Below are 21,351 nucleotides of genomic sequence, written 5' to 3'. Positions count from 1 at the left end.
CTGTAGACCTCTTTGCCCTAGTGAATTTTGGTATTGTTTTTTTCATTAAAATATTTTGGAATGCTACAGGAGATAATTGTCAAAAAATTGAGTTCTTTATGCTTAGGAAATTAAAAAAAATTCATTTCTAGTGGAGGGCTAAAAAAGAGAAAGAAACAAAACATGGCAAAGATAACAGTTCTAGATTTAGGCAAACAATGCTTCCTTCAGGTAGGTAAGCTTGTTTATTTACATATTTTATTTTATTTTTAAAAATCCTTATCTTCTCTCTTAGAACTGATACCAAGCATCATTTCTAAGGTAGAACAATAGTAAAAACTATACAATTAGGGTCAAATGACTTGACCAGGATCACAAAGCTGGGACATGTCTGAGCTCATATTTTAACCCAGGACCTTCCAACTTCAGGCCTACCTAAACTACCTAGTTGCCTTTATTACAAATTTTATTAAAAGGAGAAGTTTGCATAGAATGTTCCTGTTACAATTTTGTCAAAAGTTAAAAATTGATTGAAAAACAGCAACATTATAGTGACAAATTGAAGCATGGTAAGCTGCATTATTATAAAAAGAGTAATTACTGGTGTGCTTACCACCGTGTCTTTGTTGTTTTTCAGTCATGTCTGACTCTTCATTTGGGGTTTTCATGGCAAAGATAACAAAATGGTTTGCCATTTTCTTCTCCTGCATATTTTACAGATTATGAAACTCAGGCAAAAGGTCGATTATCTTGCCAAGGGTCACACATTTAGTAAGTGGCTGAGGCTGGATTTGAACTCATGAAGATGAGTCTTCCTGATTCTAAGTCTGACACTCTGTCCACTGTGCGATCTAGCTACCCTTGCCTACCACAGTGCCTTACATCCAATAGACATTTAATAAATACTTATTTAATTTAGTTGAGTTGAGTCATCAATTTTGGTCTGAAATGGAACATTCTAGCACATATTTCTTAATCTCTTTTCTCTTCAGCTTCTTCGTCTTTAAAATGAGGATGGGAAGAAACAAACATGTATAAGCATCTCCTATGTGCCAGATACTGTGACAAGCACTTTACAAATATTATCAAATTTTTCCTTACAATTCTAAAGGACTATTATTATCATCATTTTATAAGTAAGGAAACTGAGGTAGAAATTAAATGATTTGTCCAGTGTGTGTCTCAAGATGTATATGAACCTAAATCTTCCTGACTCTGGGTGTAGCACTCTATCAATTGTGCCTCTTAGGACTATAGGGCTATGATGTACTTCAGTAGTAACTGCCCCTAACCTGATTCTTCAAATATTACCTCCCCACCTCTCTATATAATCAGCCTATTTCTATATAGTCATACACATTTCCATCAGACAAAATAAATGGATTAAAATACAGGCTTCAAAAGTACCCTTGATGGTGGTGCTGACTAATTGTAATGTAGGGAGAGCTCTTTGTCTGCTGCTCTCGGACAGATCAGAATGATGAATAGTTCTTGCCATGAGAATACTTCATGATTTTGAAGTTTTATAAATATAACCTCCCTGCTAAGACCAGTCATTTACTCTAAAAAAATCTCTCCAAGCTTTGGATGTTTCACTTATTTACAGTTTATTTTTAGAAGTGAATTTCTCTTCCACCAGATAAGATAATAACACCTGCTGAATGTTCACCTATAGGAAGTTTGAATTAATGTGGCATCTTTTCTTTTAAAAATTCTGTATTTTATAAAGACCAAAGAATGTAATCCTGTAAACAGGATTCTTGTGAATAGAGAGCTCTGTTACAGAAAGTCTGTTTTGCTAGAATTTATATCGGATTTCACTGCTGATTTTGCCAATATTAATAGGGACACATATTTCAGCCTTGATGTCACTACTAGATCAGGTCATGCTCTCAAATCCCTTAATTTCCTTTCAACCCAATTTGCAAATTTATCTATTCCATTTGTTAATTACTATGTGCAAAGTACTATGCTAGGTATGAGAGATTCTCTGATCTCACAAAACTTGTAGTTTGTTTTCTGTGTGACATAAAATGTGATAAAGGAAAAGGATGATTCCAGGTAAAATCTATGGAACATTTTAAGAGGAAAAAATTCACTTTTTATGTCACATAGAAAATTTCATGAAGAGGTGCCACCTGAAAGTTCAGATGAGAAGGAAATGTTTGGGCATAGTTAGGTAGATCAGTTGGTAGAGAGCCAGATGTAGAGATAGGAGGTTCTGAATTCAAATTTTGTATTAGACATTTCCTAGCTGCATGAGTCAAGGGAAGTCACTTAACCTCAGTTGCCTTCTGCCTTGGAACTAATGCTTAATACTTAGTCTAAATCTGAAGGTAAAGGTTGTTTTTTTTTTAAGGCAAGAATGTGTCCAGGCATGAGAGCTGGTTTATACAAATGCATGATCAGATTGACAACCTTGAAGAGCAGAATTTGAAGGTAAAAACGAGTGAAATAAAGATGTAAAAATAAAGTGGAAGCCTGATCATGGAGTGCATCAAGCACCAAATTAGGGAATTTGTGTTTGTTTTTTAAAGAACATATTAGATAGTTAATCCTTTCTTTATTGCTTTACCCAGGCTACTTTTGATTAAGAAAACTAAGATAAAGTCTAGTAACTGCTACAAACAGCAGGCAGTAGTATCTTTGAATTCATAGAATCAGGGTATTTGAAATGCACCATTAAGGGCATCAGTCACATTTGATGTAATTAATCATGGAAGATTTTAGTCCATGGATTGTTTTTTGCTTCATTTCTTTGTATACTCTTCAATATTCTCAATATTATGGTATTTATTTATTCCTCATGTGGGTCAGCTAGGAAGGGGCGCTTAATTTGGCAGTTACTCTCCAGTATTTTGAGAGAGGGGATGTGTCTGGTTGAAAGACTGGATTTTGAAGGCTCCCATGTAAAGGGAGTGTTGTCAGGAATGGTAAACTCTTGCCATGTCAATAAAATAGATTAATTATTTAGGATGTTATAGAAATTTTCATTCTATATTTGTGGATTTCTTTGAACTTCTTTCTCACTTCTTGTAGGCCATTATCTTGGGTCTGGTGTCACTTCTGTCCACATTAATTATGGTCTATTCTATGGGCAACATGGAGCCACTGGGAATTTTTTAGCAGTGTAGCAATATGACTTTATTCTTGTGCCTTAGGAATATTATTCTGGCAAGTGAACTCCCAGCTAATAGTGTTCTATTCCCCCTAAAATATTCCTTAGGCACTTTGCCTGATTTCTTCTTCACCTTTATTACTCTCTACCTTGTATAATATTGATTAGTTCAGTATTACTTTGGAACTATGATGTATACCAATCTAAAGCTCTGCTCTAGGCCCCGTGGATACAAAGACAAAAGAAAAAAAAGCAGCCCATATTATAAATGTTCTTTCTTTCTACTCAAGAATGATAGCCACACATATATTGGTAAAGAAATTAAAAATATATGCAAAGATATACCAAGTAATTTTGACAGGGAGATTGCTAACAACAGAGGGAACCAGGAAAGTCCCTTTAGAAAGTAGTACCCAGTACTTAGCACAATGCCTGGCACATAGTAGGTTCTTTATAATCATGTATTGAGTGATATGAAGTAATTCTATGAAGGGTAAAGGTAAGCCATGTTCTTCTTGAGAAGAACACAGGGAATCCTTCAAGGATCTAGATGTGCTCTTATTGTTTCCTTGTTTGGGGTTTCAACTAATTTCTAATCACTTTTGTTCTTTCCTTCTCAATCTAAACATTCTTCTCCTAGGAGAAAAATAGAAGCATAATTAGAGTTAAGTAACTCATCTTTACCCTCATCCATTTTAAGTATTTCTTCTTTCCCAATGAGTGGTCATTCATGTTCTTCTTTCCCTCAACATAGCTTAAGAAGTCCTTTTCTTTGTAAGTTTCAGTTATACATACATTGAATTGGATTTTTCATGGTTAAGATCTAGGATTTCATAGACATAAGGAACCCCCTTTCTCTAATGCAGATGGATACTTGTTATGCAACTTAGATTCTTAGACTTGCTTGGGTACACTGAAAGGATTTAAGTGACTTTTCCAGGGTCATAAAACCAGTAAGTGTCAGAAGCAGACCTTGAACTTAGGTCCAACTCTTAAAACTGACTCTGTACTTATCAAAATGTTTAAAAAATATTTGGGTTACAATCCTGGCTCCAACCTCTAGTTGTTTTTAACTGTGGAAAAGTTACCTAATCAACTATGGAAAAAAGGGCATAATATCTGTAGCAACTCCTTCATAGGGTTGTCATGAGGATCCAGTGAGATAATGCATGTGATGTGCTTTTTAAGCCTCAAATTGCTATAGATTTATCAGCTGTTGTTTGTTGATTTGATTTATTGGTTTCATTTGGCCTCCTTAGTGAGCCTAAATAACATCACGATATGGTAGCAGAGCAGAAGGAGGGGAAAAAAGAGTGAAGAAAGTGAACATATGAGTGTGTGTAAGAGACACAGAGAAGAGATAGAGGAAGAGAGACAGAGATAGAGAAAGACAGCAAAGGATGGAGAGAGGAAAGACAGAAAAAGAGGAGAGAGGTAGAGAGAAAGAGTGAGTGAGAGACAGAGAGAAAGAGAGACAGAGAAAGAGAGAGAGAGAAGGAGAAGAAGAAGGAGAAGAAGAAGAAGAAGAAGAAGGAGAAGGAGAAGGAGAAGGAGAAGGAGAAGGAGAAGGAGAAGGAGAAGGAGAAGGAGAAGGAGAAGGAGAAGGAGAAGGAGAAGAAAAGAAGAAGAAGAAGAAGAAGAAGAAGAAGAAGAAGAAGAAGAAGAAGAAGAAAGAGAGAGAGAAAGGTGTAGAACAACACAGGGAGTGGAACTGATGAATATCAGTGGAAGAGAATCATCATAAACCGTCTTAGCCAGAACCCTCTTCATTCTGCAGACTCTTTCTATATAAGCCATTGTGTCATCATGTAGTACCCAGAGTCCTGAAAGTGAAGCCTTCAAACCTGGTTTAAATCCCAGTTCTGCTACATATGACTTGTACATGAGATTTCAATATAGGGTTGATAGATTTCCAGCCAGAGATATAACAAAGAATAAAAGTTGAAGACACTGCCCTTGTTCAAATGTGAAGCAACTACCATATTTCCATGATCTTTCAAAAGCCACTGGGAGGGGTACATCAAAGTTGAATGCAGGCAATTAAAAAATTTTAAAAATAATTAAAACAATTTTTAAAAGTGGGAGTAAGAGAGGACAGAATCTAAAAATTACATGCAGTGAGCTTGATTTTGATTCCTGGAAAAATTCTAGGAGAGAGCATTAAAAAGATGATGGTGAACATTTAGAAGACAAAGAGATAATTTAAAGAGTCAGCATGGCTTCATCACAAAAAAAAAGAAAAAGAAAAAGAAAAAAAAGCCATGCCAGACTAACTGCTTTTTCTCTTTGAGACAGCTAGGTGGCATAATAGATAGAGTAGGAACAACTGACTTCAAATCCAGTCTCAAACATTTACTAGTTATATGACTCTAGGTTAGTCACTTAAACTCTCCCTTTTCTAATCTGAAAAATGGGGACAATAATAATATCTACATCCCAAGTCTTCTGGGATAATAGAATGAGATAATAGTTATAAAGTGTTTTGCAAACTTTAAAGTTCTATAGAAAGGAACTAATTATTTTGACAGGATTAATTTATCAGAAATAAAAGGAAAGTTGCAGACACAATTTACCTAGTTTTTAGCAAAGCTTTGGATAAAAGTATCCCCTACTTTTCCTGTGGTGCATATGGAACAAGGTAGATTAAATTATAATATAGTCAGATGGATTCAGATTTTTTTAGATGGCTAGACTCAAAGAGTATTATTAATGGTTCGCTATCAATAGGCATCAGGGAAAGGGTCAGTGATGTGGAGAGTCTAAAAATGACAGGGAAAAGGACGAATAATTGATAGAGTTCCTCAAGAAGAGAGAAATAGATGGGATCAAGGATACAGGTAAAAGGGAACCACCTCCCCTTGGAGTAAAGGAATAAAGGGTGATTGATATGGAGGTCATCTTCTATGAGGAAGAGCAATTCATTGCAACCCCTCTTTTTATTTTTTTTTTTAAGGAAAATAGGCCATAAGAATATCTGAATACAGAAGAGTGGGGAAGAAATAAAATTTATCCATTGTAAATGTAAAAGCCCTGTGGACATTTGGTAAGTATGAGGACTATGAAGTGATGTGAAATCTTTTATGATGGTTGCACATCTTCTTTTGTAAAATAGAAATTTACTACATGGTAAGTCACTGGTTTAAGAGCTGAACACTTAAGGAATTACTTACCTTTAGGACCCATTAATATTTTTCTCAGATACTAATTTAGTTTTACAAAAGAGGAGGACTATACTTATCTGTCTGTCACCAGGAATGACAGTGGCTTCCAGACTAGGGAATGCCTTGAAAGGAAAATACCTGAGAGTTATCAAAGCCTTTCCAATTTCTTTGCTTTCAGAAATTATGCTTAATTGGAAGAACTTTCAAGAAATGAGAATCATTTTCTCTGTCTCAAGAAAAAGCAACAGAGTAAGATTTGCATGGCAAAAAAAGATTGAGTGGTACAAATGGCTCTCTCACTAATACCTATTACTTCTCTTTTTAGTGTACTTGCTCTGACTTATTCCATAATGACTCAAGATTTAGAAACGTGGCTACTAACTTCCTTCTTATCTCCTATTTGATGCTTTGATTTTAATGTGCTGTGAATGGTAGCTTGTTCCAATATGGTACTTTATTCATTCTTATAGATCCTAGACTATGCCTTCTTTCTCCAGGAAGGTTCTTCCTTTGAAGCTTGGTCATTTCCATTACTCATGGAAATGCATTACATTCAAATCACTCCATTCAAAGTAGGGATAGAGATCCAGTTTTTGATGTTGCAAGTTAATCAATAGGTACAAGATAAAAACAGAGGTAGCAAATGAAAGTTTCAAAGATGCAAATTAAAAAGAAGTTTCCAAATAATTAGAACTATGAAAAAATGTAATATGCTGCTTTAGGAGGTAGTTGGTTCCCTCTAATTGTAGGTCAATAAACAATGTCTGGATGGCCACTGGCTGGGTATGTTGTAAGGAGAATTCTTATTTAAATCCTGGTTGGACTAGACAGTCTCCAAGGTCTTTTCTAGTTCTAAGGCTCTGTAAATCTATCACTGGTTAGACATTAGGGTTTTGATGCTTCCTGAGGTCTCTTTCTAAGGTGATGTGAGAAGGAAGAGTGACATTAATATGGAAAATTAATTTCAGAATATCAGTTTTGGTGACAGTAGGAGTTAAGTACAAGGGAAACAATGAGCCATCTTGGTTAGATTGGTAATCACTATCAGAGTAACCGCATACCCTTAGTGCAGGCACAGGACCATGGCAAAATCTAGTGTTAATATGACCCAGAAGTGGAGAGGAGTTAGACAAAATTACAAGTTTGGCATCTTCCTCACAGTGTCCTTGGCCCAGAGACATGTAGGATTGGGAAACCATAGACATTATATCTTCTCTGGCCACTAAACATCCTGGGCAACTGTATGTAAAGTTTTAAACAGGTACAAATAAGCCCTGTCAGACTATTGTGACAGAGGTCAAACTAGCCTTAGCAGGAAGGATGTGTAGATATGAGTGACAAAGTATGCTCTCGTCAGAGACAGAGTCTCCATTGTTTATGGGAGTCCTACCTAAATGGAGGGCTAAAATTGGATGTTTTGTGCCTTTGTTGGCTCAAGGATGTCCAGTAGCAATTGAGTAGCTGCAAAGTTGATGTTTTTCAAAAGGATCTATTGGGATGGCCAAAAAAAGAGGTCAAAATCTTTTCCTGAATGCTTATTAAACCACTGTTTGCCTTGCTTTGAAATATAGTGATGACAAAATGGAACCTGCTAAAACAAATGTCTAATAGAACCAATATTAGTTAAGCTCCATAGCAATCTGATGCTTTTCCATTCCTTATAGTGATATGGAAGAAAAGAGAGTGTTGTGTTCATAGGATCATATATTGAAAGTTGAAAAGGAATTTATAATCCAGTCCAATGCCCTCATTTTACCTATGAGGAAATTAAGGATGAGAAGTTGTTATTTCTTTGAGGAAATGCAAATAGCAAGTGGCAGAATCAGGATTTGAACCTAGGTCCTTGGACTTTATCAGAAGCAGATGTTCCATACTCTTTCTTTCAAAACTATTTTGTTTTTTCAACTATATTCACTTTATGAGTGAAACATATTTAGGGCCCAGGCACAAGAGAATAGTAATATGGCTTGTGAAGGGATAGGCCCAGTGGCAACACTGGATGTATTGATTAATGATGAACTATGATAAACTGGCTCCAACCTACTTTTTTAGGCCTATTTCATAATATTCACCTTAATGCATTTAATGTCTTAGCTAACCCAACCTACTTGACTATTTTTTGAACTTGAGATTCCATCTCCCATTTCTATGTCTTTTTTTTTTTACTCTTCCTCATAGCCTAGAAGTGTACCTCATTATCTCTGGTCCTTAAAATCCCCAGATTATCTTTGAGCTGCAGCTCACTGGGACCTTTCCTGATTCCCTTAGTTGTTAGTATTTTCTCTATTTTCTCTAAATTATCATATATATATTTTTCTGTTTACATGTTGAATTCTGATAGTGTAATGAAAACTCCTTGAGGGCTAGGACTATCACTCTCTTTTTCCTAGTGCCTGTGCGGTCTAGCTTAAATTAGATGGAGCATACTAGCTATGCACTTTTTTCCTTCTATGCTACTATCTCCATGAATATGATTGATATCTCAATTCCTCTGCTGTTTTAAATGGCATAGAATCAAAATCTCCATTCCATAAAATCTTGCCCTCTATAATTCTCTATTCTTGGCAAACCATGTCCATGATAAATTAGTTTTAGTTCATGACAATATTTCCAAATTACAATTTGGTTTAGAGGGAGAAACTCATTCCTTCTCTGTTTTCTAAAATATTACTCTCTGGCTGAGCTGTGAATCAGTTTTAATTGGGTTGGCATAACAGTCGTATCAAAGCCAATGAGGCTCATGTGCACTGTGATTATTGCTGAATGAAAAGGTTATTATGCTGTCTCTAGCTAGCCTAATGCTTGTTGACAGTTCAGCCATCCATTGACAAGAGGTCCCTAGAAACTCTATAGGACACTAGCTAAGTCTTCACATCTCTCCTCACATTTCAACTGATTCGAAAAAAGAAGTTGGCCATAGAGAGAAGTTTGAGGTTAAAATGTGTCATCTACTGCTATGGGAATATCTGTTGGATGGTACATAGAACTGAATCCTAGGATGCTCCATAGTATCAACCCATCATGCTATATTGAATTGGGATCCAGATGTGCAGAGAACCTCCATGATGAAGACAAGGAATCCTCAAATGGCCTAATGTATATGGAGTCCTGATTTAGGACCTTCTATGTATCTGCTATTCTTGAGATAGAGTACAACTAGTGAACTCCTTGAGGATCCAAGCAATGCTTAGCATAGTGTTGACTAGACAGGTCTGTTATTCTTTTCATTTATGCTCATCAACTCATAGGAAAGTAGCCACTTAGTAATCTTCATTATTCCATTTCAGAGTGGACAGTTTATTTATTTCAAAGGAAAGTATGTGGGCATTGTAATGCACATAATAACGTATTTATTAAACCTGAAGGTGCTATAGCTTCCCAGAAGGATAATTAGTGATGGCAGAACTAGAATCCAAAAGATCTCGTCAGCCTAGAATCCTGTGAGATAAATATCTAATAAGATGAACGTTAATAGGGATAAATGGAAAGTTTGGTACTTGAGTTCATCAAATCAACTTTACAAGGATATTAGAGGGATGAGATTTTAATGGATTACAAACTTATTGGGAGTTAACAATGTGACAAAGAAGTCCCTCTACACCCCACTACTACTTCAATGTTTGGTTTTCTTGAAAAAACAGTCTCCATAATGTCCATAATGTCTATAGTGTCCATAATGAGGAAGAAAGTAGTTGTATTGTATTTTGCCCTGATCAGAAAACAGCTTGAATATAATTCACTCTGGCAATATTTTAGGAAAGACATTTAGGAAAGGTATTTAGGAAAGACAAGGAGGACCAGAATGGTAAGAGGCTTAGAGATCATGCTGTGTAAGGAGAGGGAAAATGATGGCTATTTTTAGTATTCAAAGGGTTGGCATGTTGAAGCAGGATGGAATTTGTTCTACATAGCCCCAGTATCTATAGGCAAAATCTGCAGAAGGATTTAGGTCTTTAAAAGGGAGATGGGAAACATTTCCCAGTAATTATTGCTATCCAAAAGCTCCGTGAATATGCTGGTTTAGGTGGGAATGAATTGCCCCGCATTAGATGTCTTCAAGTAAAAGTCAAATGACTGTTTAGGATTCCTGTCTAGATTTGGGTTGAATTAAATAGCTCTGAGGTCTCTTTCAACTCAGAGGGTCTCTGATTCTGAGAAAACTGATACTATTGGGGAAAATGTAGTAACATGGAAGAAAAGAAATTGACATAAAATTTATGATTTTCTGTTGTCCCATAGGATAATTTAATTAAATGCTAATGTTTTCCTTTCAAAGATTACTCCGTGCCCTGATAAACTTTTGGAATTCTCTGTGTGTGTGTGTGTGTGTGTGTGTGTGTGTGTGTGTGTGTGTGTATGTGTGTTCATTTGCCAATACCTATAAGCTTCTTCATGAAATCATATTGTCTTACTCACTGGGCACAAATTGTAACATTATAAAACAATTTTGTTAGATAATCAAAAGAAGTAACACTTCATGCTGTATTAGCTAGCTAAAATAGTAAAATTTCAAAACAGTAGGGGTTTTTTGGTAATTGACAGTTATAGCTCATTATTTTAAAGAAATTTCTTTTTAAGTTAGACCTTCAATTTTATCTTTTGGAATGTAATATGTTAAAGGCATGTAAAGAAGAAAGATGTGGGGCAGTAGGACATAAGAACTATCTCCCACTATTGCTTAGAAGGGAGATTAAACTTATTTTGCTTGGTTCTAGGGGGTAGAATGAGGAACAAGGAAGTGGAAGACGAAAAAGGCAAATTAAAAAGATTTTTTTTATAAAGAAAGACTTGCTAAAGAATATTCAAAAGTAGAATGAATACTTTAGGAGACAGTGGCTCCTGCATCACTGGAGGTCTTTAAATAATGCTAGATGGTTACTTGTTGGATAAACTGTAGGAAGTCATCCAATTTATCAACATAGATACTCCCTTGAATAGTCTGGACTGCAACTCATCCTGGGCAGAAATTGTCTTCTTCCCATAAATCTTTTGCAGGGGGAGCACACCCCATGTGATAAGTGTTTTCATCTAGATTTCTTGACATAGAATAGATACAAGGGGATTATTGTCCCCCTTTTTTACCTAGGCAATCAATCCATCAAGAAGTATTTATTTAAATCTGGCCTCAGACACTTCCTAGCTGTGTGACCCTGCACAAGTCATTTAACCCCCATTGCCTAGCCCTTACCACTCTTCTGCCTTGGAACCAATACATAGTATTGATTCTAAGATGGAAGGTAAGGTTTAAAAACTATTTATTAACTGCCTACTACATGCCATTTTCTCCAAGGAGACTTTCCTGTTCAAAGACCTTCAACATCTCTTATGGAATCATGACTCTAGAACTGGAAGGAACCCTAGAGACTATCTAGTCAAACACCCTTTTACTGATGAGGAAACTGTGGCCCAGAGAGGTTGAAGATTGGTCCAAGTTTATACAAATAGTGGCAGGATTTGAACCCATGGTCAGAGAACCATGTTTCATTGTTCCTTATTAAATGTGCTCTTTAGTGTGTTCTTATAGGGAGAAAAGAGACACCTGGATTAAACTGTACACAGCCTTATTCTCCTGCTATGGCCTTGCAATGTGATGACAAGTCACAGTCACCTATTTTGTTTTGGGCAAGGATAACAAAAGGGAGAACGTATTCTACTCCCACTGATATCCTCAAGGGGTAAAAAACAAACAACATATATGTTCTACAATCAGAAGGACAAGGATAAGCTTCACTCTTCTACAGGGAAACAGTTACTTAAAATTCCAGTGATATAATTTTCCCAACACAGAAATCATTATGCAGTATCTTTCCTCCTTAAAATAGATCCCTTAGATTCTCAAATCTTGCAATGGACTTTAGACAATCAACCATAAAATTATCTTAAAAATGTGGATCCTCTTCTTTTAATAGGAGATTAGCTCTCAAGATTTTCCTCTCTGTATAGAGATGCCTGAACACATTAATTGAATTGTTTTAGTTAATTACAGTTCACCAGAAAGCTATGAGTTTAGATGAAAGCGGGTTTTGTGGAATAAGATGAAATGTCAAGGGACATCTAAGGGACTCTCCCTCAAATGGATCTGTGCTGCCTGAGGTAATATCTTTAACACTGTTTAAAGAGAAGTATTTCAGCCTAGAAAATCTCCAGCAACTTGAAAAATCTAATCAGATAGCATGTTAAGATCAAACCCTGCCTCTGGGAGTCCAGGAGTGTTTTCAGTCTAACACTTTTGATACACCAAGTTTCAAACAGATTTAATTAACATGATAAAAATGATGACAAGTTGGTGTGTTGATTTTCCTTCAACATTTTTTTCCCACAAAAGCCTCATTAGGAGACTTGGTTATAGTATCTCCTGTCTATCAAAATCACAGTTTGAGGGACAAAGCACACACTGCAAACGTCTGCTATTTCTGGAGATGTTAAATTGAATATAATCTTTTTGGCAGTGAAAACTGAACAAGGTCTGAGGAAGATCTAGCATAATGCAATTCAGAGCACTTTATGTACTATACACAATGGCTTTGCTTTATTATTATTTAGAATGACTGCAGAGTGTAGTGGAACTCTGCCCTAATAGTCAGGAGATGCCTCTGACACTTCTCCATTGTGTTACTGTGGCCAGAACACCTCGCTTTTCTCATCTTCAGTTTCCCCTTTATGTAAAATGAGATCATAATATTTACTCTTGTGCGGAAAGTGCTTTTATGCTTTAAGACTCTGAAGTGCTATAGAAATGGAAGCTATGACTTGGCCAATACTTTAAAGCATTTCCTTTACTTTCTTAAAAGGGAATTTGGATTGGTACCAAGAATCAGAGAAAATAGTAAAAGTTATGTTTGATAACCATAACTTTAGCTTCACCTCTGACTTCTTCCCAAGTTCTAGTTCTATATTTCCAACACTTTTCTGCATATCTCTACCAGGATGTCCTTCTAGTGTTCCAGATTCAATGTATTTAATATTAAAACTTATTTCTTCTTCTTAAATTGACTTGTTTGTTTCTTTCATTTAAAAAAAAATCCTTACCTTCCATCTTAGAATCAAAACTATGTATTGGTTCTAAGGCAAAAGAGTGGTAAGAATTAGGCAATGGGGCTTAAGTGACAGGGTTACATAGCTAGGAAGTGTCTGAGCTCAGATTTGAACCTAGGACCTCTGTCTCTAAGCTTGGCTCCCAATCCAGAGCCTCCCAGCTGCTCCCAATCCACGTCTTTCTTCTCTATTTTTGTTAAAGGAATATCCATCCTTCAGTGATCCAGGTTCATAGACTTCATAAACTTGGAACACTGGGAAAAGGGATTATATTTGCTTGGCCCCAGAGAACTGAATGAGGAACCTGGGTGGAAGGAACAGAAACACAGTTAACTTTGATGTAGAAGAAAACAGTTCCACACAATGAGGAATATCCAAAATGTAATGGGCTGTCTTAAAGGATAATGGTTTAGAACTCCTTTAAGCCAGTGACCCATTGTAGGATATATAGTAGCTTGCTGGTTATCCTGCCATGTCCACCATTCCATTGTTTAAATATAGTCTGGACTCAACAGCCTCTGAGGTCCCTTCTTTCTCTAAAAGTTTTTGATTCTATTAATCATCTCTGACTTCCATTTTATCTACCTTGACATCAAATCAGATACTAACTCTTTTTGTTTCCATTTCTACAATGTCTGTTGCACCAGCACCTTCTTCACACCCATTGTAAACCACTAGTCACTCACATCTCATGCATACTTGCCTTTCTCTAGCCCCATTCATTATACACACTACATCCAGAACAATACTCCTTTTGTACTTTTATGATAAGGAAGCTCTTCTACTCAAAAATCTTCAAGCTAAAGTGTGAGCTTTTGACCTTGGTATGAATAAACTTCAAAAAAGCTCTGGTCCATATTTTTCACATACACTAGATTACAATGAACTTGTACACTTTTTGATCATTCATTCTTTTCCTTTTAAATCTTTGCTTTCTGTCTTAGAATTGATACTAAGTATTGTTTCCAGGGCAGAAGAGTGGTAAGGTCTAGACAATTGGGAATAAATGATTTGCCCAGATTCACACAGCTAGGAAGGGATTGAGGTTGATCACTCATTCTTGTATTATTTTTGTCTGTCTCTCTAACTTTGCTCACATCAAGCCTGTGCCTAGATGGTTCTAGACCATCTCACTTCTTTCCAAATTCCAGTTTCTTTCTTTGAAATCCCATCCTTCTTTCAAAGCCCCAAATCAAATGCAACCTCCTCACATTTCCACAGGTAAAAATGATCTCTTCCTTTTTTGCTTTCACCTACCACCATACCTCTACTTCTTATTTGTATCTGTGCCATTTATCTTGGATCACATCCTCCTTATGAGAGGGGCCTATTTCACTTTATCTCTGTATCCCTAGCACCTAACACTTTATAGCCACTTAATAGATATATTTTTGAATTCACTTGTTGTTTTTAATACAAGGAATACCTAAATAACTTCTTATTAATGCTTTTCATCATGAGATTGAGTTTCAGTAACCAATTCCAGCAGAAAAGAAATCACATTTATAATTTAATTAGAAAACTCTACTGTCTGACCTACCAAGAGTTGTAAAAACTATAGTTGAAATATCCATTAAAATGCTTTTGCTAACATTTGGAGGGCATCAGCCCTACTATACTCACCATCTATTTCCCATATTTTTACTACCTTACTACCTAAAATTCCATCAGCGTAAAATAATTCCATTCTGAGGGCATATTTTAAGACTTTAAAAGCACAAAAGACCCTGAGAAGGATATACAACCCTATTATATATTTTACAATACTGATATATCAATATCAAGGTCATATTATTCTTATAATATACTATTTTAAAAAAATTTATAATTTGATTTACTTTGAAAAATGTGTAACTTTGAAATAAATATTTAATTTAGTTTTTTATGAAGTTAACTTTTCAATATCCTTTTCAGTTGAAAATCACTTCTCTGTTCCTGGAAGTTATATCTCCCTTAATGCTGTCCAAGATTACATTAATTTTTTTTTTTTGCTGCCATATCACACTGCTGAATCATATTGAGTCTGTTGCCCATTAAAAACCAAAGATATTTTTCAGAACAATTTCTATTTAATGTGATGTTATACTTGAGGATTGATTTTTCTATACAAGTACATTTATTCATATTGAATTTTGTCTCGTTAAATTAATTTTTTCATATATGCAAAATAATTTATTTTTCTACTTTTTAGTTTTTAATTATTTTATTTTAATAACAGATTTCCACATAAGTTCACAATTCTAACCGCAATACATGTGTCTCAATTTTGCCACATTCCCTGCAACATTTATCATTTTCCTTTACTGTCATTTTCATCAACCTGATAGCTATGAGGCGATAACTCAGAGTTGTTTTAATTTGCATTTCTCCAATCAGAAGAATTTAGAACTTTTTTCATATGATTATTGATAGCTTTGATTTCTTCATATGAAAACTGGCTATTCAGATACTTAGTTCTTTATATATTTGAGAAATGAGATCTTTATTAGAGAAATTTGTTATAAGTTTTTTTCCGTAAGTTTGTTGTTTCCCTTCTCATCTTGGTTGCATTGTTTGTTTGTTTGTTTGTTTGTTTGTTTGCTGTTTTTGTATTGGCACCTGGATTTCAAAGTATTTTATATTGTCTAGAGTGATTTTAAATAGAATTTATTTTTCTATTTCTTGCTGCTGATTTTTGTTAGAAACATATAGAAGTGCTACTGTTCACAACAGGAATGGGTGTTGCATGTTGTCAAAGCCTTTTTTCTGCATTAATTATATTATTTCTGTTAGTTTGATTATTGATATGTTCAATTATGTTGATAGTTTTCTTAGTGAATAATCATTGTGATATATTGCTATAGTCTCTTTTCTAGTATTTTTATTTAAAATTTTTGCATCATTCTTCATTAAAGAAATTGATTTATAATTTTCTTTCTCTGTTTTTGGTCTTTATGGCTTAAGTGTCAGCACAATATTTATGTCATAAAAAGAATTTGGTAGGACTTCTTTGATTATTTTGCCAAATAGTTTATATAGTGTAGGTATTAGAGAGAATTCACTTGTGAATCCATTTGGCCCTGGGAGTTTTCCTTGGAGAGTTCATTGATGGCTTGTTTAATTTCTTTTCTGAAATGGGATTATTTAAGTATTATATTTCTTCCTATGTTAATCTAGGCAATTTATATTTTTGTAAATATTCATCCATTTCATCTAGATTATCAGATTTATTGTCATATAATTGAGAATAATAGCTCCTGAAGATTGCTTTAATTTCCTCTTCATTAGAGGTGAAAACACATTTTTTTTTCATTTTTGATACTGGTAATTTGATTCTCTTCTTTCTTTTTTTTTTTAATAAAATTAACCAAAGCTCTATTTTATTTGTTTTTTTTTTCCTCTCTTATAAAACCAGCTCCTAGTGCTATTTATTAGTCCAATAATTCTTCTACTTGCAACTTTATTAATTTCTCCTTTGAGTTTTAAGATGTCCAATTTAACCTTTAATTGGTGTTTCTTAACTTGTTCTTTTTTCTAGTTTTTTTTTAGTGGCATGCCTAAATCACTGACCTTTTTCTCTATTTTATTGATATAAGCATTCAGGGACATACATTTTCCCCTGAGTACTGCTTTGACTGTATCCCATAAATTGTGATATGTTGTCTCCTCATTGTCTTCAATGTCTTTGATGAAATCAGTAATTGTTTCTAAGATTTGTTCTTTGACCCACCCATTTTGAAGAATCAGATTATTTAGTTTCTAATTAATTTTTAATTGATCTTTCCATGAACTTTTATTGATTATAATTTTTATTATGCTATGATCTGAAAAAGTTGCACTTATTTTTTTCTGCTTTTCTGCATTTGATTGTGCAGAAACATTTTGTTTTATGCCCTAGAACATGGTCAATCTTTCTATATGTACTATGTACTGCTAAAAATAAAGGTATATTCCTTTTTATCTCTATTCAATTTTCTGCAGATATCTATTAAATCTAACTTCTCTAAAATTTATTCACTTCCTTTATTTCTTTCGTATTTATTTTTTGGTTAGATTTATCTGGTTCTGATTGGGGAAGGTTGAGCTATCCCACTAGTATAGTTTTATTATCTATTTCCTCCTTAAGCTCCTTTAGTTTCTCCTTTAAAAATCTGGATGTTCTACCATTTGGTGCATATATGTTAAGTACTGATATTCCTTCATTGTCTCTGCTATATTTTACTAAGAAGTAATTATCTTCCTTATCTCTTTTAATCAGCTCTATTTTTGCTTTAGCTTTTACTGAGATCACAATTGCTACTCCTGCCTTTTTTTGTCTCAGTTGAAGCCCAATAGATACAGGTTTTTAATACACTTTTGTTTTATGGGTGAGTTCATCCCACTTACATTCACAGTTATGATTACCATCTGTGTATTCCTCTCCATCTTGATTTACTCTTTTGATCCTGCCCTTTCTCCTTTTACTCTTTCTCTCCACACCAGTGTTTTGCTTTTAATAACTATCCCCCTTCTTCCTCCCTTATATTACTCCCCTCCCACACCACGCTCTTCCTTAATCCACTTCTACTTCTCTATAGTGTAAGACAAGAGTCTATATCCTAATGAATCTTGCTATTCTTCCCTCTATTATCCAATTCTAAGGAGAGTAAGGTTTAAGTATTACCTGTTACCACCCTCATTGTCCCTTCCACTATAATAGTATTTTTCCTCCACACCTCTTTATTGATATAATTTACCCCAGTTGACTTCTCTTTTCTAATTTCTCTTAACCCAATACTTTTTTCACCCCTAAATTTTCTTTGATAATTTCCTGTAATATAATGTTTAGGTTTTCTTTTTGGTCATGTCATTGTAGGTAGTCCAATAATTCTTAAATTGTCTCTGTTTTCTAGGTCAGTTGTTTCTTCAATGATATATTTCATATTTTGTTCTATTTTTTCATTCTTTTGGTTCATTTTTATTGTTTCTTGATGCAGTGTGAATTCACTAACTTCTATTTGCCCAATTTAAAATTTTAAAGACAAGGCAAGTCATAAAGAATGACTTTTTGATCTTCCTTTTCCATTTGGTCCATTCTATTTTTCATGACACTCTTTTGTTTGGATTTTTTTTGCCTCTTTTCCCCATTTACCAATTTTTCTTTTTTAAACTGTTGTTTTCTTTTTTCTATTACTTTAATTTCTTTCCCCCATTTTTCTTCCACCTATATTATTTGATTTTTCAATTTCTTTATGAGTTCTTCCAAGGCTTCAGGGTAATTTCCATTTTTTCTTTGAAGTTTTGCAAGTGTCTACTTAGAGTTCACTATTTCTTTTGCCTTTTGCTCATTTTCCCAGTTGTTTTTTGTTTTTTGTCTGTGGACTGGGCATTCTGTAAGCGAATGATTCTATCTTCTCTGCTGTTGGCTTGCAGGGCTCAGCACTATGAGATATTTTGCCCTGTAGTGAAGTCTTTAATGCAGGCTTGAAATGCCAAGTGCTTTGGACTTCTGGGCCTCATTACAGGCTGGTGCCAGGACCTGAGACATCAAGGGGTGAGTCTAAGGCACTCGGTTGTTGTAGCCCTGGTCCAAAGATCCCAAAGTTGCCCTATGACCAAGTTTTGAATATGGTTCAGTAGGTGGAGGGTTGGTCAGCTTTGGCCAGCACTACTCTTTGTGTAGTTTTGTTCATGGTTTCCTCTTATCCCATGAAAAGCCTGTGAAAATCAACTCTCTGTGCTAACTTTCAAGGTGTGTTCAGTATAAGAGCACTTTCACTCTATATTGCTATTTGTTTTTGACTCCTGTCATTTTGAGGCACTTTTAAAAGATTTGTTTGGAAGGATTGTCAGATCAGTTTCAGCTTTTGCTGTCACTCAGCTATCATCTTGGCTCAGCCTATTTTGTTAAATTCAGGATAATGGTGGAGCTCATTTTTGGATCCACACTCTGATCCATTGTGTCAGCTATTCATTCCTACCAGCTTTGTGCCATTTGCCTACATCCAAGGAGTGGGATCCTTCAGTGGAGCCCTCTTACCACATTGAACTTGAATCCTTAACAACTATTCTTGAGTCTGGGCATTTAGCCAGACTTGAACCCATCTGATTGTACTAGAATGTAATTCTTATCTTTCAATTTTCTCCACAAGGATATTACGAAATTCTTTTATGGAGAGCTTTGCTAAAATAGGTTATTTAATTCCCAAGTTCTCAGCATTTATTAATTTAGTGATCTTGTAAAACAAAAAAGGAATCTAATCTGTGATTAGACATACTAACCACAGTCACTCATGCAATGATTTTGCATAAACTTTTGCCATACTGACTAGCCTTTGCCTTCTTTTGGCTGAATTTTCACTCATCCTTCAAAGAACAACAGGCAAGCTCTTCTAGAATGCTCCATCTGACCACTTGCATAGAAATGATCTTTGTTTCCTGATGCTTTGAAGTGACCAGATTGGATAAGATGGGCTCTAAGATCCCAGTCAATTCTCACATTCTTTGGTCCTGTGACCTCTCCCATCTCTTCTTGTCGGTATTACCATTTGGTATTTTATCTTATAATGTCCTATGACATTTCTTACACAGTCATCCTCTAAGTGTTATTTAACTTTTTTATGTATTATCACATCACCTTTCAGTTGTGGGTGTCAAAACGTTTCTCTTTTATTGTAAGCTTAAAGCCCCTAAAAAGTGTTATATATACTTAATAAATATTAATTACATATGACTGACACTAACAACAATGTAAAGCTTATACAATTTTACATACATTATTTCATTTGATCCCCATAGTAACCTGATGTTGTAGATCATACAGATATTATGATGTCCATATTGCAAATGAGGAAACTGAAGCACAAAGACAGACCTTAAGTAACTTTCTCATAAGTAAATTATGAGGCAAAATTTGAACCCAGGTCCCTATAATTTTAAGAAAGCCCAATCCTTTATCTACCTACTGTGCCATTCTGACTCTTATATAAGGAAAAACAAAAAAGTAACAGTAATAATAAATATAGGGAAATTACCCTGCTTGTGCATAACAGATGGGAGAGTGAACCAGTATTAGAATATGTCGACATTTTTATATATCACATGGTTTTATGTTTGTAATTATTATAATCCCACAATTCAGGTCCTTTGCCAGGGAGAAAGAACCAAGTCTAACTATGATTGAGGAGAATAAAACTTGTGCCATGTTACAAACTCTTAATAAACTATCTGAAAATAGCAATTCAGTGTAACCAGAGGTTTCAGACCATAAAGACAATCAAGGAGTCTAGAATGATCAGGGAGCAGATCACTGTATCTGGGGCTCAGTTTCGCTGTTTGGTCCAATAGTCATGTCTAATTCTTCATGACCTCATTTGGGGTTTTCTTGGCAAAGATACTGGAGTGATTTGCCATTTCCTTCTCTAGGACATTTTAGAGATGAGGAAACTGAGACAAACAGGGTTAAGTGACTTGCTCAGAGCCATTTAGTTAATGTGAACTCAGGTGCTCCTTCCAGGACCACTTTCTTTCCTTGGGGCATAGTTTGCATAAATATAAAACGATGAGGCTGGACTAGAGAATCTCCAACTTCTTTGGCCTTTTAACATTCTATGATCTGAACATTCAGTTGGTACCAGAGTGGATCTCTGAAGTCAGATTAGGATTCTGAAAGGCAGAGATTATGATGAGGAAGTACATGTCAGGCATGGGGAATAATATGTGCAAATATTGGAGTTCAGAGATGACACATTCATAGAGAATCCATCTGTGTTAGGTTCAATCTTTGTGAAAGATGTATATATTTTAGAATCACAGAGGAAAGGAAAGTATGGAAGGATTGTGATTCATTTCAGATCTATCAAAGCATCATTTCAATCAATAAATATCTTTCAAGTATCTAGGTATAAGAGAGTAAGGAGGATATCTACCAAATGGAGTAAGAATGGCAGGCAATGTCAGCTTCTCTGTAGTCTTAGTCAAAGTCAAAGAAAACATTGAAAGGAGATTATCCTAGCTATTGCATAGACTATGAATGAGATGCTCTCTTACTTTGATATTTTTGACTATTGACTATTTTTTAAAACGATAAACCACTGTAAA

The 21,351-nt window shown here is 35.0% G+C and overlaps 1 protein-coding gene across 2 annotated transcripts in view; it reads right to left on the bottom strand.

The window, feature by feature from the left end:
* The window catches only part of SPHKAP (SPHK1 interactor, AKAP domain containing), a 165,130-nt gene that overhangs the window by 94,243 nt on the left and 49,536 nt on the right, over positions 1-21,351 (bottom strand). The window lies entirely within an intron of this gene.

This window comes from Monodelphis domestica, chromosome 8, assembly GCF_027887165.1.
Source record: "Monodelphis domestica isolate mMonDom1 chromosome 8, mMonDom1.pri, whole genome shotgun sequence".
Lineage (NCBI taxonomy): Eukaryota > Metazoa > Chordata > Mammalia > Didelphimorphia > Didelphidae > Monodelphis > Monodelphis domestica.
The sequence above is the reverse complement of the archived record's forward strand: the minus strand, read 5'-3'. Positions and strand labels throughout refer to the sequence as shown.